This window comes from Ovis aries, chromosome 20, assembly GCF_016772045.2.
Source record: "Ovis aries strain OAR_USU_Benz2616 breed Rambouillet chromosome 20, ARS-UI_Ramb_v3.0, whole genome shotgun sequence".
Taxonomy (NCBI): Eukaryota; Metazoa; Chordata; class Mammalia; order Artiodactyla; family Bovidae; genus Ovis; species Ovis aries.
Window position 1 is genome coordinate 8,682,414 of NC_056073.1, and position 16,223 is coordinate 8,698,636.

Consider the following 16,223-nt stretch of genomic DNA (forward strand, 5'->3'; position numbering starts at 1 on the left):
TGTGTTTTAAGAAGTCTTTCAGGTGATTCTGATGAGTGTTCAAGTCTGAGAACCCCTGGCTTAGAGTGTATATCTTGGACCAGTGGTTCTCAGCCTGGGTTGATTTTGGTTCCCAGAGGGCATTCAGCAATGTCTGCAGAAGTTTCTCGTTGTTATAGTGGCTGGGGGTGGGGTAGGGGGAGTGGGGTGGGGGGAGTGGGGAGGGTGGGGGAGTGTAGACGCTACTGACGTCTAGTGGGAAGAGGCCAAGGGTGTTACCCAGCATCTACAATGTATAGGACAGCCCCCCAGCAAAGAACGATCTGGCCCCAAATGTCAGTGGCATCGAAGTTGAGGGCCCCTGCCTTGGGCCGACCATCATTTCTTCTGAGTCACTTGTTATGTAATCAGGATTCTGGTCAGCACGAGCCAAGGAGGAATGGCTGTTGGTTAGACAGCCAACAGTGTCTGCTCCTGGAAATCACTTTCACAGTGAATCAGACATCCCCTCCAGCTTTCCCACCCTACCCCCTTGTGGAGAAGCCCGTTCTTTAGAAATAGAGAGACGCTACAGAATGCCAAGTATGGGGCTGGCAGAGTCAAAAAGGTTTCCATATGTCAGTGTGAGCAAACACCCAGCCCCTCCTTCCCTTCCTTTTTTTGGGGGGAGGCGGGGGATCCTGGCGGGGGGATGTTGACAGGGATCATACTTGGTGGTTTATTCCAAATATTACTGGCAATGCAGTTTTGTCAGGAGATTAATCATCTCTCTGTAAACGTAGCACATAATTCTAAAGGTTGGCTGCATCCCTGAGTGTGATTTTTGCAGGACTTTGGAGCCAGGTTTTTTTTTTTTTTTTTTTTTTTTTCTGTTGGAGAAATGCAGCCCCATTGTGTCATAGGAGCAGGGGAGCAACTAGACTGTAACATGTAGAGAACTCGTTTTGGGGGGCCCCAATCAAGTGTGTTGGATAAGGCAGGGGCGCCCCACTCCAGTACTCTTGCCTGGAAAATCCCATGGATGGGGGAGCCTGGTAGGCTGCAGTCCATGGGGTCTCAAACAGTTGGACACGACTGAGTGACTTCACTTTCACTTTTCACTCTCATGCATTGGAGAAGGAAATGGCAACCCACTCCAGTGTTCTTGCCTGGAGAATCCCCGGGACAGGGGAGCCTGGTGGGCTGCCATCTACGGGGTCACACAGAGTCGGACACGACTGAAGTGACTCAGCAGCAGCAGCAATCAAGTGTGTGACGCCGGGCACACCGCATTTTGTATAAACCAGACCTTCTAGCTCTGTCTGAGTTTTCTGCAGTGGTGCATGTGATCAGCTTCTACACTAAGGCAGTAGCTGTTAGCCACATGCGGCTGTTGAACACGCGAGATGTGGCTAGTACAGCTGAGGAATTATTTTTTTGTTGTTGTTTTAGAAATAGTGTTTTCAAATGTATTTAATTCCATTTAACTTAAATTTGAATAGTCAAATGGCACCAGTGGCCACTGTCACGTGGCCACTGTCATGTTACCTTAGATGCCCTGAGCTGTTCCCATGGTGCTCAGCAGTGTGCTGGCTCGTGGCGGCTCCGAGAGGTACTGAGCACACAGCTTGCTTGGAGTTGGATGGATTCTTACTTAGAGGGCTCCCCATCCAGCCAATCTCAGCTGGCACTCCGCCCCCCAGCCCAAGATTCCAGAGACAGGCTTGGTTATTTTTTTTAAAACATATTTCTTTTTTAAAAAATTATTATTATCGTGGCTGTGCTGGGTCTTCGTGGTGGTGTGCGAGCTTTCTCTAGTCGCCACGTGTGGGCCTGGTTAACCTGCGGCACGTGGGACCTACTTTCCTGACCAGGAATGGAACCCACGTCCCTTTCATTAGAAGGCGGATTCTTAACCGCTGGACCACAAGGGAAGTCCTGAGGCTTGGTTATTTTGGGGTTTTTTTTGGCCTTGCTGTGAGTCTTGTGGGATCTTGGTTCCCTCAACCTAGGATCGAACCCGGCCCCTTGCCAGTGAAAGCACGGAGTCCTAACTACTAAACTGTCGGGGAATTTCTGAGGCTCGGTTGTTTTGAATGTTGCAAAAACCTGTCACCTTGTTGAGCATTTCCCAGTTGAGGCAACCCAGCCCATCCAGTACTTCAGAGCTCTTTGCTTTTGGTGAGAATTTTCTCAGTTCATCGTGGAAATGTTGATTATGCCACACCGGTCAGAAACTCGACCTGATAATTGAGTAAAAAGTAAACTTGTTTTCCAATTGAAAACCCTGTGCAGTCTGTTCGATAAAGTCTTTCAAAATGGGGGTTTCCTTGTAAAAGGTCCTTGAGTGGTGCAGAGGTTAGGTAGTCCAACCCCCTCACTTTGTGGAGAGAGGGGAGACCCACGTCAGGTCTCTGGGCTGGAATGGGGCCAAGATAGGACCAAAAGCTGGAGCTTCAGATTGATGGGAGAGGCCAGTATGTGAACAGCCTTCCTGTGTCCCAGTGTGTGTGTGTGTCTGCCCTGGGCTGTCCGCCCCCTAGAACAGCGATTGTGACTACGGCATTCCCTTTGATCACTGTGCAGACATTAGGGAGATGTAAAAGCCTCTTTGATCACAGTGTCATGGAACAGGCTTTACAGGCTAGGAGCAATGCTCCAGGTGTGCTCCCCAGGCTGACTATCATAGTGAGGAGCTACCCGGAAAGAAGGTCATAAAAAAAATGCAAAGTCTTGGATCCCATCATAGACCTATCCTGGTACCCTGGTGCTCCCTACCCCCATCTGGAAACCTCAGCTCATGTTACTCACACGCTGGTGTAACCCTCACCAACCTCCCTGCATGGACTCTGGGCTTGGCCATTGAGTTGCTTTGGCCAGTGAGATGTTGGCCAGCATGATGGAAGCCGAGGCTTGAGAGCTAAATGCTCACACCTTGGAGGACTTTCCAGGTGGCTCAGTGGTAAAGAATCCGCCTGCCAGTGCAGGAGATGCAAGAGACTCGGGTTCGATCCCTGGATCGGGAATATTCCCTGGAGTAGGAAATAGCAACTCACTCCAGTATTCTTGCCTGGAAAGTTCCATAGACAGGGGAGCCTGGCCGGCTGCAGTCCTTGGGGTCACAAAGAGTTGGACACGACACACGCACACGTTGGAACTTGTCCTTTTGGACTGTATGCTCTTGAAACCCTGAGCTACCACATAAGTAGGGCGAGGTACTCGGCTGGAGAGACTATGTGGGGATAAGGGCAGGGAGGGGAGGGGGGCGAGGGGGAGAGACAGGTACTCAGCCAGCGGCCGGCCATCCCGGCATCTCAGTCCTGTGAATGAAGAAGCTGCTCTGGACATTCCAGCCCCAGCTGAGGCATATGGAAGTGAACCACCCAGTGGAACCCAGCCAACTCACACCCTCGTGGTGGGGTGTTAGTGACCAGGGTTCTTGATCTTCCCCAATCAATAGAAATCGACTAGCGGCCAGACAAGAAATTCAGACAAGGCTTTAATGGGGGCCTCTGCTGCAGCAGAGAGGGGCAGCAAGAACAAACAACAGGTTCCCTTGCTTGTTTGCTCCCTGAGGGCGGTGAGCTTGTCCCTTATATGGGGCGAGGGTGGGGCTATGTCCAGGGGCCTGGCCAGAGGGCTCACTTAGGTGTTTGGCCCACCCTTAGGTGGTGGTGTGTGCAGGGAGCATGCATAGTAACTGCTTTTGCGCCCAACACTGTTTTTGCTTCAGGCTCTTCAAAAGTCACAGGTGGGTTTTTTGGTCTCTTTGTATCTTTTGGGTCCAGAATTTGCCCCAAGTCCCATACAGTTTCATTGTATTTTGTCGCCCAAGGAGAGGTGCGTCCAGGTGCAAGCCCTGAAGCGCAGCAGCAAAGGGTCCCGGATCCCAGCCTGTCTCAGGGGCTGGGGTGCTGGTTACTGCCAGGCAGGGCTCCCCACTTGACCCCTGCTTGTGGGGGTGGGTAGGGCTGGGGTGCAGTTTTTTTCCCATGGCATTTGGCTACAGTAGGGCATTTCTTGTTTTAAAGATTTTTATCTTGCTAAACTGCACCTCTCCTAATTCTTTGGCTGAAGAGAGGAGGCTTTTTTCTTAGGGCTGTTATTGTTCATACTCATTGGTCTTTCTGGGTTGCTGACTTCTCCAGCCGCACACCTGTGATCTATTGGGTGAAAAGAAAACCCAGAGAACTCACTGTCCTGTCATTCTTTGGGTTCTGAGCTCTCTAGTCAGCCTGTCTTCTTTTCTCCCCTTTTAGAGTCTTCCTAAATTTGTTTCTGTCCGGGACTTTTAGCTGGACTTTGCAGAAGGAGGAGGGGCAAGTGCATTTACCCCATCTTGCCCAGGAACCAGAAATCTGGATTTGCCTGTCCTTGAACTTCATATAAATAGAATCCGTTCAGTGCGCTCTGTGAAGTTTGGCTTCTCTTGCTCGTCATAATGTCTTGAGATGTTTTCCATGTAGCTGTGTGTGGCTGGATGTTTTTCACTGCTGTATAGTAGTCAACTCTGCAAGCAAACCACACAGGAGAATTTGCACTGTGGAGTCCTAGACAGCAGTGAAAAAGCAGATGATCTCAACTGCGTGCAGTGACCCCATGATTTATCGATCAGTCCCTCTGTGGATGTGCATTTGGGTTGGTCCAGTTTGGAGCTATTATGAGCAAAGCTGCTGCAAGTGCTCTTGGTCATAGGTTTCAGTGACCACGCATACTCATTCCTGTTGGGAATAATTATTGCAAAAGCCTCTCAACGGGTCTCTTCATTTCAGCTGTTGCCTCCTTCTAGTCAGTTTTCCACGTCAAAGCCACAGTGATCTTTTGAAAACATTAACCGGATCTCTTCCCCACCCTCGCTCAAAAATACCAGTGGCTTCCTTTCTTGCTTAGAATGAAATCCAGATCCTCACCGTGGTCCACAAGGCCCTACAGGACCTAGCCCCAGCCTGTTCTCTGTTCCTACCCCTACCCACCCACCCCTCCCCATCCTTTCAGTTTTGGGTGCCTTCAGTGTGCCTAGCTCGCTCCCACTGAGGACAATGTGACCGTGCTGTTCCCTCTGCCAGAAATACTCTTCCCCCAAACCATCACACAGCTCCCTTTCCCTTTTACACAGGTCTTTGTTCAGATGTTACCTCTTCAAAGAGAGATTCTAGGGACTTCCCTGGTGGTCCAGTGGTTAAGACTCCACTCTTCCTCTGCAGGGGGCATAGGTTTGAGCCCTGGTCGGGGAACCAAGATCCCAGATGCCATATGACACGGCCAAAAAATTAAAAATTAAAAAATTAAGTTAAAAGTCAAGTATTTAAAAAAAAAAGGATTCTAAAATGGCCCCCACTCATCCTCTATTCCTCTACTCACATTATTTTTCTTGATGGTACCCAGAGCCACTTGAACTTTTACTGTATTTATTGTGTGTCTCCTGCTTTGGCATGAGACATCCATGGGGTTATCTCATGGTTCTGTGCTGTGTCCCACTGCCTAGAGCTGTGTTGCATTATAGTAGGTGCTAGGAAACATTTGTTAAACATATTAAAGACACTAACATGGGATCTGGGTGGATGCCTCTGTTCTGACACCAGCATCATCTTCAAGCTGTTTCACAGGCCAAGTCCCCAGGACTCTAATCTCCTGGGAGCTTGTGACAATGCGGACTCTGATCTGGAGGTCTGGGGTGGGACCTGAGAGGCTGGCTGTCCTCCCAGCTCCCAGGGGATGCCCAGGCTGTGGGTTCTGAGACCCAGGCTTTGAATAGTGAGGTCATTACTGCTCTGAACTGGTTTTCACACCTGATCGTTGTGGAAAGCAAGTGGTGATGTGTGAAAGGTGGATGGTGCCTGGCCTTAGCACACTCTCAGTAAGTTTCAACTGCCCCTTCTCTGGGGGCTTTCAGGGTCTGAAACTTGAAGCGACTGTTGATTTTCTCCCTCTGATCGTCCCCATCCCCTCTTGTTTGGTCCCCTCCACTAACCCTCAGCAGAGCCTTGTCCAAGTTATTTCTCTGTTGCTGGCCAGCCCCACCTGTCAGGGGCAGAGGCTAGGGGAGGATTCTGGTACTTTGACAGTCATGGGGACATTATGCAAATGAGGTGCAAAGCAGAAGTTAATGAGCCCTGATTGTGTTTGCGCAGCACTGGGGAACAGGGAGGATTACTGCGGGGCTGGGGCAGGGGTGGGGGTTGGGGGGTTGGGGACCATGATGCTCTTTGGGTTGGAGAAGGAGGCAGTGACAAAAGGGATTGGCTTCTCCAGAGGCCACGAGAGCAGCTGCCCTATGGCCTGGGTCCTTATCTGTAGGCTGATCCAACCTGTGGGCCTGGAACATGATCAAGGTCCAGGAGGCCGGGCACAGGGTGTCTGTGTGTGTGTGTACACGGGTGTGTGTGTGGATTGGGGAGTGTCCCTGGGCCTGTCTGGGGCCTACAAGTACAGTAGTGGAGGCTGCAGATGGCAACTCCGTGATGTTTTTCTAGCTCGTGGAACGTGCAGAGGAAAGCTGCCACAGAACTGGCTGAGAAGACTTCCCCAGCAGTCCAGTGGTTAAGACTCCATTCTTCCACTGCAGGGAGTTCAGGTTCGAACCCTGGTTGGGGAACTGAGATGCCACAGGCCAAAAAAAAAAAAAAAAAAAAAAACCAAAACACCAAAAGACAAAAAAATTGGCAGAGGACAATTTTCCCCTGAATGGGGGTCCACGTGGGAAGAAGGAGACAAGGAAGGTAGGAGGTAAAGATGGGGCAGTTTCAAAGGGCGTAGGCTGACAGGTGTAACCTGTTACCGGTATTTTTGCTGCTTTAGGGGGTCTCTTATCAATGTCAACTTTGAGAAAAACTAAGTCTGTCCAATCTTGTTGTCTTCCTTCCTCATGAACCTCTCTTGGGGACCCTCCCAACAGCAGATGGGGCCAGATCAGGCTGATGGAGGTGGGTGGGGGGCAGCTGCCTTTGATATCCCTGGTTGGAGCTGGCTGCTTAGGAGAAAGATGATCTGAGACTGGGGGCTGGCAGGCGGGCCCGGGGCTCTGCTTACAGGGCCTGGGAGCTCAATCCCTCCCTGCCCCCTAGCTCTCCTGGGAACTTCTGCTCTCAGGCACCAGGCATCCCCACACTCTTGGCCTGGGTGTGGACCTCAGTGACTGTTGAGGACCTCCAGGTCTGGGGACACCCAGCATCAGGCTTCTGGCCCAAGGAGGCCAGGCTGGAAGTCGCCTCTGAGGTCATTTGGGGGGATCCTCACTCATGCCCACTCTGACATATTCGAGTACATATGACCCTGTCTTGCCTTGATCTAAGGATGAGAAGCATCCTCTTAGAAAATGGGTGGCTGTCACTATGTTTCCCAATCAGATCTTTCCTAATGGAACCCATGGTATAAGCCTGGCAGGCAGGGAGTTCAGGTTTCAGCCCAGGCATTTTGTCCTCTCGGGCAAATTGCTCAACCACTCAGAGCCTCTTTCCTCATCAGTCCTGGAGCTTCACAGAGATGCTGCAAGAGAACAAGGGTCCAGTACATCCACTAGCCTTTCACCCCTGAGGGCAGAGACTTTGTTTTGCTGGTGGCCCGCATCCCAGCGTGTAGAACCCCAGGCAAACAGTGGGTACCTAGTCAATGTCCGGTGAATGAATGAAGTGCCCCATTTCATCTGTTCCAAGATGATTTGCCCCTCAATTTTGACATCACTGATATTAGGATGCTTCATACGATCTATATTAATAGCATGTCTTGCTTTAATTGGCAGCAGACTTATGACCGAGAGGGTTTTAGATGGGATGAACTATGGAAGAGGCTGTCATTGTATTAACAGGCACTTTTTGGCTTAATTTTTGGTGGGTCTGCACTTCTTTCTGATTGTGTGTGCCCTCTCTGGGCTGTGTGGGATTCCAGAGTATTGCCCTGGGGCACAGGGCCTGCAGTGACCCTGCCTGAGGTCTTTCTGAGGCTGTCCTGAGCTGAGGGTAGCGCTCCTATGGGGAACACTGTGTGTCCTGGGCCCCTTTCCCTTCTTGACCCCCTCCCCTGGCCCCCACTGGATGTTATCTATCCCTCCTGGTTGGTGGCAGGGCTCTCTGAAGTCTGGCATTCTTTTTGGGGAAGGGGGTCATTTTGTTCAATCCTGTCTTAATTCCAGGTACCAGGACTGGACAACAACTAGGGGGATGGAGGGATATCTGTGAGCTGCCTAGGCTGAGGGGCTGTAGGTGGGATCTAGTCTGGACCAGGCAGAGGACTTTCAGAATGAGAGAGAGGGAGTGGGGGAGGTGGACCCGTCTCCCCACCCTCCCACAGTCCCCTGCAGGCCCCCCAGTAGCAGACTGAGAGACCGCAGGCAGATTAGTGTCCAGAGGAGCAGACAGATCCTCTCCTAGGAAGGGGCTCGTTGTTCAGTCCCCTGGTTGGGACACTCACTTGTGTCACCAGTCCCCTCCCATGAGGCCAGGGTTGGGGGCTTGTGTGTACAGCTGCGATTTTGTGGGGGAAGAGTTTATGCATTGTATGTTCTGGATTCGTGTAGATGTGTGTACACAGGCCAAAGATATGTGTACACTGATATTAGTGTTACAGTATATGTATGTGTGTTATCTGTACACGTATATGTGTGTACAGACTTGTGGAAGTGCACATGTGCAAATACAGGTAATGAGTGTTTGTATATGTGTGTCATTGGCATGCACATGTGCATAGGCAAGTACTGGTGTGGATGGGTCATACGCGTGTAGTACATGTTTGCTGTGGGGTGTGTGGGACAGCTCTGGTCTGCGGGAGCAGCACCAGAATTAGAATCACAAGGCCTGGCTGCCAATAAGGAGCCCAGGAGCCTTGGATACCCAGACAGGTGGTTTTACTACTGTGGGCCTCAGTTTCCAATCTGTAAAATGGGTATGGAATCTCTTGGGATGAGATCGTAGAGGAGCATCTCACACTTGGCCTGACCCAGAAAAATCTCAAAATAAAAGTTTGAAATTGAGAAGTGATTGAATGAGAATAAATGATTAAGCAAGTAGAAATGGTTTTTGTAGCATTTTCAGGACCTGCGGGGAGCATGTGGAAAGGACGCAACTTCCAGAGTCTTGAAGGCGTTTTGGGAGGCAGGGTCTTGGGGACCCCGTCGCCTCGCCCCGCCGTGGGGCGTGGCTGCCGGAGCCCGGGAAGGTGAAGCGTGCGCGTGCCCGCCGGGGGGGGAGCGGGCGCCGCGCAGGAGGCGGGCGTCCCCTGGTGTCCGCGGGAGGGAGGCAGTCTGAGCCAGCTTTGCCCAGTTGCCATGGAAACGAGCAGACGGAGGTGGGCGGCAGGAGAAGGAGGCGGGTCGGGAGGAGGGACAGGGAGGAGGCGGCGGCGGGCGGCAGGGAGCCGGCGTCTGCAGCCCTGGAGCCGCCGCGTTCGCGAGCGAGTGCTGGAGGGAACGCAGGAGGACAGAGCCCCCGGCCCAGGCGCCAGGCCCTCTCCCCGCCCGCCGCCACGGAGCAGGAGGAGGGCAGCCGGCCCCTCCGGCTCCGGCCTGGCCCAGCGGGGGCCGCGCGCGCCTCCGTGCCCTGGGCTTGGTGCCCAGACGGGCCCAGGTAGGCATCTCGATGGGGACAGCCGGAACAGGCTGTCCGGAGACTGGGGCCAGCGTCCGCTCCTGCCTTCCCACCGGCGGGACCCGGCAGCAAGCCCTGGGGCCAGTGGACCTGGTGGGGCGCAGCCTGCGTCCCCAGAGGCCCTCTGCAGAAGCTGGGTCCTCCCGATCAGGAGGACTGTCCCTGTTACTGCCCCCTCTCTGCGCTCCGTCCTGCCACAGGTCCTTACCAGAGAAGTGCCCCTTCCCTCGCAGAGTGGGCCCAGGGCACCAGAGCTTCCAGGAGCCCGTGGTGCTGCTTCCCAGGCTGAGGCTTGGAGGTGGGGGTCGGGGGGTGAGGATGTCCCCCACCCCAGCTCAGGGCAGCCCTAGGCCCTGGCCATAGGGAACCAGCAGGCCCACTTTCTACCCCAACACCAGCAGCCCCCCGTGGTCTCAGGGCCTGGGCTAGACCCTGGGTCAGGGAGGAGACCTCTCTTCTCCCCCAAGCTCAGGCCCTTCCCCTCCTTGCTCTCCCTGTAGACCCAGTTCCCCCAGATCTCCCAAAGGGCCCTGTCCCGCCTGCCCCTTTAGCAGGCCCAGGGTCTCCATGCTGAGTAGGAGCCGGCCGCGATGGGGTGGGGTGCCCGAGGCCCTCCCTTCTCTCTGTCCCTCTGCAGCGTGGCTCCCGGGATGGACTCAGACGCTGCTAGGGGAGCTGGGGCACTGCGGAGGAGCCTCTGCTGCTGCCCGGGAGGGGGTGGGGCCGGGCCTGGGGAGGAGCTGGGTGGCACTGCCTGACTGTGGGCACAGAGCAGGCAGGAGGGCCTGCGGCAGAGCAGTGGGCACGGAGCACTGGCCCGGGGATTAGGGGGAGCCCTGGGCCACAGCTGAAGGGCCTCGGCCAGCGTCGGGGGAGATCTCAGCCCAAGGGGGCAGGGGGTGGCGTGTCAACCTCCAGCCTGCCCAGGGGCTTAGGACCTGAAGGGTCTGCCCCGTTCTCCCGCCTGCCCTCTGTCCCCAGCAGCCCCTGAGAGCTGGGCTGGCTCCTTGGCTGGGTCTCGGCACCACACTGGAGCTCCCCCTTCCCTGGACCCTCCGGGGCGAGAGGACCTGGGACAGGGCTGCGGTGCTGGGGTCAGGGGAAGCGTGCTGAGAAGCTCCATTCATTCATTCATTCGTTTCTGCAAACCATGGCTGCACTTGCTGAATGTAGGTGCAGAGGTCTCCTACTCTGGGGTTACAGGCCCAGGTGAGAGGGTGGGCCTGGGGGTGGCAGGAACTGGGTGGGGAGGTGCAGATTCGCTCAGAAGCCAGCGACCCAGTAGCTCGTGTGCACCCCCTTGTCTCTGAGTCCTGGCACTCTCCTTCCGACCAGTTTTCATCCCATCCACATCAGGACAGGAACCAGTGAGGCCTGGAGGGCAGAATCTTGGCAGAAGCTGGAAGGAGCCAACCCTTCCCCAGAACTCCCGCTCCTGTTTGGCCTTCTCTAGGCCACAGTCCCCTTCTCCACCATTTCCTCTGTCCCATGCGTCCTAGGCTCTGTGTTTGCTCGCTCTGTCTCTCTCCTACACTGTTGCCCCCAGACTCTGGGGCAGTCATCGCATAGGAATGGAAGTCCCATCCCATCACACCCAGGGGGCTCACAGCCCAGGGCACTCCGGCCCCACCCCCTCAGCCTTCCCTGCAGCAGAAAGAGCTGAAGCGCAGCTGTAGGAGCTTCAGAGGCCCCGGGACTAGAACAGTTTGGCCTGGGCTGGCCCTCCCTGCGTGCCCCCAGCGTAGGAGGTCTGGGGAGAGGAAGCAGCATCTCCACGTGGCTCTCAGAGCTCCAAAGCTGAGCTCCAGGCTTCCTTAAATTGGTCCTCCCTCTGTGTTCCCCATCTCAGGAAGCAGCACCCCCCATGCCAGGCCCTCAGGCCCAAACCCCAGCACCACCTTGACCCCTCGCTTTCACATCCAATCCATCAGCAAATCCTCTTGGCCCCAAAGTCAGTATCTCCCAACTCCAAGGACCTCTCGCCAGCTTCCGGCATTACTGCCTTGCTCTGAGTCCCCATCTTCCATCACTGGGGTGGTGGGGGGCTGCAGCTGCCTGCCAGCAGGTGCCCCCTGTAGTACACGCTCCCCCTCGCCTCCCCCAGCAGCCAGGGATCTTTTGAAACCTAAGTCAGGTCACACCCCACCTCTTCTCACACCCTGCAGTGGCTCCGGTCTCACTCGATGGGGGGAAGTCACAGGCCCTCCTCTGACCTACAAGCTGCCACGTGTCTGCATCACCTTCCAGTCAGCCTCCCTGACTTCAGCCTTCCCGCTCTCTTGCCCTGCTCTAGCCACACGGCCCTCTTGTTCCTCAACCCTGGCAGCTGTGCTTCACCCCAGGGCCTTTGCACCAGCTGTTTCCGTGGCCTGAACACTCTCCCTCCAGATATCTGCGTGGCGCCCTCCATTACCTCCTTCAGGACTCTGCTCAAATGCCACCTTCTGAGAACAGCCTTCTCCGACCAGCCTGAGTAAAACATAACCACTCCTCAGCCCCCACCATCCCTCCCTGTCCCCTGTTCGTCCCCAGAGCTTTGGTTACCTTCTAACACGCTTGATCATTTACTTTTTCGTCCAGTTTCTTGTCTTGCCAGCCCTTCAGAGTATCAGCTCTTTGAGGCCCCGGGGTTTCCGGCTTGCTCACACTGTAGCACAGAAGTGAGTGAGTGAAGTCGCTCGGTTGTGTCTGACTCTTTGCAACCCCATGGACTGCAGCCTACCAGGCTCCTCTGTCCATGGGATTTTCCAGGCAATAGTACTGGAGTGGCTTACCATTTCCTTCTCCAGGGATTCTTCCTGACCCAGGCTTCCGAACCCAGGTTTCCCATGTTGTAGGCAGACGCTTTACCATCTGAGCCATCAGAGCTGCACCAAAAAGTTCAGGGCTGCGATTAGAGCCAGGAGTCTTTGGCTCAGTGGCTGGCCCCCGTGCCTCTGCAAGGTGACGGGGAGGTGGGTTTCAGCCTCACAAGGGAAGGGATGCAATGCCCACTGCCCCCCAGCTGGACTGGGCAGTTGCCCCAGGGCGTCGAGTGGGACAAGATGTTCTTCAAGGACTGAGTGTGGGCTTCTTGCCTTTCTCTGGCCTAGCGGTGGCCGTGGCCGGGAGAGCTCTTCTCAGCAAGGAAGGGGCGGAGAGCGAGCTGTGTGCCCTCCACCCCCGCTGCTGCTCGGGGTGGAGGGCCCCTCCTTCCTGGTCAGAGTTCCGTGCCCTTGGGAATACCTGCGGTGCACACCCCAGGAGGATCACCCCCAGGGCGGGCAGACCTGGTTCCTGCCCCTCCAGACTGGAGATGCGGAGGGCTCGGGACAGGACACACCTTGTCAGGACAGAGCGTCTGCCTGTGGGATGAGTGGTCTCGAGGAGACGCACCCACAGCAGAGAGGACGGGCCCCTGTCTTCCCACCAGCTCCCACCCCGTCTGTGGAGCCTGAGTCAGGGCTGTGATTAGAGTGGGTCACTGGGAGGTGGTCCCTGAAAACACTGAGTGTGTGGAGGTGAGGCAGGAATCGTTCTTGATTAAGCAGGTTCCCACTGTGGGCAGCGGCGGCCCCATCCAGCAGGCCCCTCAGAGAAGCAGTGTAGGACGTGCCCCAGATGAGCCCCCAAGAAGGCGGGGAGCCAGGGTGTGTGTCCACCAGGTCAGCTGGTCGTTACCTGAGGCTGCCCCAACTTCCCTCTTCCCTGCTTGCTTTTCTTTAACTGTTGTTCCTTAATCATCTAATGAGCGATATTTATCCACTGCTTGGTCAAGCCTGGTCCCCTTCTCTGCCAAGCCTGCAGCATCCAGAACTGGCTTCCAGGCTCCCTAGAGATGTGCGGGCCTAATGAGATGTCGCCCCACCCACTTGGCCTGGGAGCGGGGAGCACAGAGTGGGAGGGAGGGCCTGGGGCCTGGGGCCTGGTGGGGCTGGAGGAAGAGGGGAAAGGCTGGGGAGGGTGAGGAGCTGAAGTCTGGGGTCCTAGGAGCAGCTGGGAGGCGGGGAGGGGAGGCCAGCCACAGGCGGCTGGGTGGATCCCTTCCACCCTCTCCCCCTGGGGTGAGCCCACCCATTTCCTTCAGCTCCATGTCCCTTGGGGGTCTGCCCCGCTCAGTCTCCCCATTTGCTTCCATCCCTTTCCTGCTTCCCCACCTTGGGGTTTATAGTTCCTGTAGGCAGGCCCTCTGGGGACTGTCCGGGGCACCCACCTCACAGGAGATGGAGGTTGGGTAGTCTGATTTCTAGATCCAAAGAGAAGAAGGCCAGACAAAGCCAGGTCTGGGAACTTCTCTTCCCCACCTGGAGACCTGGGGTTCTAGATGAAGCCCAGCCGTCTCATGGAAAGCGGTCTTAGCTGGGCTGCTGTAACAGACCACCACAGACTGGGTGATTTAAACAGCAGACACTGATCTCTCACAGTCTGGAGGCTGGAAGTCCGATATCGAGGGCCTGTTGGGGCTTGTCGATGGCGGCCTTCCTGCTGCGTCCTCATCTGCCACCCCCCTCTCCAGCTGCTCTGCTGGAGCCTGGGCAGAGGGCACAGCCTGCCCTTCCTCCTCTTAACTTGGATGCCGATCCTGTTGGATTAGGACCTTAGCGCGTGAACTCATTTAACTTTAATCACCTCCTGAAAGCCTGTTTCCAAATGCAGTCACTTCGCAGGGATAGAGCATCACTATATAAATTTGAGGGGGACACAGTTCAGTCCCTAGCAGAAGTCTACGGGGATGTTAGTCCATAGAGGGGAGACAGAGATGTGAGGGCATCCGGGCAGATGCTTCCCTGGTGGCTCAGAGGGTAGAGAATCCGCCTGCGATGTGGGAGACTCGGGTTCCGTCCCTGGGTGGCAAAGATCCCCTGGAGAAGGGAACAGCTACCCACTCCAGTATTCTGGCCTGGAAAATCCCCATGGACAGAGGAGCCTGGCGGGCTACGGTCCATGGGGTCGCAAAGAGTCAGACACGACTGAGGGACTAACACCAGGGAGATCACCCAGACAGCCTTCTGGTTTGAAAGCTCTGACGCTCTGGAAAGTACGGGTAATAATACCCACAGTAATAATAACGGTGAACTCACACCAACTCCATGGGGTTGAGGGTAGCATCACCTCCATTTTGCAAATGAGGAAACTAAGGCACAGAGCGTTTAAGCCATTTTGCCAAAGTCACACCGCCCGTAAAGTGGCAAAGCCAGGATTCGAACCTGCTCACCCTGTCCAGCCCTGCGGCAGGGCCCGTAGCCAGCCTGCTCTTAGTGCTGCCCTGGGGGAGAGCAGGCTGCCTCCTGAGACGGCGAGGCGTGGTTGATGGCCGGGGGTACCAAGGAGCTGCACCAGGGTGTGGGATGAGGTGGGCCTCGAAGGGAAACAGGGCAGTTTTGGGGAGAGGCGATCGTGGGAAGGAGGACGGCATGCACCACAGGCAGCAGGGAAGGTGTGAACAGGACCTGGAGTCAGCTTGGGGGTGGTGTCCCAGGGAGGGCCAGAGGCAGCCTGTTCCAGCTGACCTGGACCCTTCCTGCTGCCTCAGAAGCCCCACCAGGGGCTGGTGAGGGTCCTTGTGTGGCCCCAGGCCAGGCACAGTGAACTCGTCCATGTCTGGGTGACCTGAGGGTTGGGGAGCTGTGGGAACGTTTGTGGAAGCTGAGGCCCACCCTGGGTGAGGGCACGCAGCTCTGGCTTCCCGGGGCCCCGCCCAGGTTTGAGCTGAGCTGGTCCCTTAGGCCAGGAGTGCCAGGGTGACACTCGTGGAATGACTCTGGACTGGGCACCAGGGCAGGGAGGGGCAGAGGAAGGACTCACGCCTGGGTCTGCGTCTGACCCTGCCTCCTCCCTGCTGTGTGACCTTGGACGTGTTTGAGTCTTTGAGTCTCTGAGAAGGCAGAGAAGTCACCACCTATTTCAATGTGTGTTTTTTTTTAATTATTTATTTATTTTAATTGGAGGCTAATTGCTTTACAGTATTGAGGTGGCTTTGCCATACATCGACATGAATCAGCCATGGGTGTACAGGTGTCCCCCACCCTGAACCCCCCTCCCGCCTCCTTCCCCACCCCACCCCTCTGGGTTGACCCAGAGCCCTGGCTTTGAGTGCCCTGCTGCATGCATTGAACTTGCACTGGTCGTCTATTTCACGTACGGTAATATCCATGCTTCAGTGCTGTCCTTTCTTACCGTCCCACCTTTGCCTTCTCCCACATACTCTAAAAGTGTGTTCTTTAAAAGTGTCCCTTTGGCTGTCTTGCATATGGGGTTGTTGTTACCGTCTTTCTAAATTCCATATATATGTGTTAATATACTGTATTGGTGTTTCTCTTTCTGACTTACTTCACTCTGTATAATAGGCTCCAGTTTCATCTGCCTCATTAGAACTGACTCAAATGCATCCTTTTCTGTAGCTGAGTAATATTCCATTGTATATATTTTGGGGTTATGATTCATTTATATATTTAATGGGTTGTTATGAGGATTAGAAATAAGAGTGTATGAAGAGATTGGCACACAGTAGGTACTCAAAAATGGTTGTGGTTGGTATGATGGGGGGGTGACCGCCTGAGAATATTGACACCTATTCTGTCTGCACTTCGGGTCCCTAAGGAGGGAGGGCACCACCCCAAGGGCAGAATCATCACAGGGAATCAAGGAGGAGGAGAGACTGCGGAACTGGACCCTGAGGGTTGACCAGGAGGAGAGGAAGTGGGCCAG

General features: G+C 55.1%; 1 protein-coding gene across 3 annotated transcripts in view; it reads left to right on the forward strand.

Annotated features, from left to right (window-relative positions):
• Window positions 1-16,223, forward strand: part of PACSIN1 (protein kinase C and casein kinase substrate in neurons 1) — a 65,415-nt gene that overhangs the window by 26,226 nt on the left and 22,966 nt on the right. Inside the window, exon 1 of one of the 3 annotated variants that reach the window (XM_042236825.2) lies at window positions 5,506-6,532. The exons of 1 other annotated variant lie outside the window; for it this stretch is intronic. The gene's annotated coding sequence lies outside the window, so the exon portion shown is untranslated. Of the gene's footprint in view, window positions 1-5,505; window positions 6,533-9,317; window positions 9,516-16,223 lie in introns of those variants that run through there. One more of the 3 variants, XM_042236824.2, reaches the window with a different exon arrangement.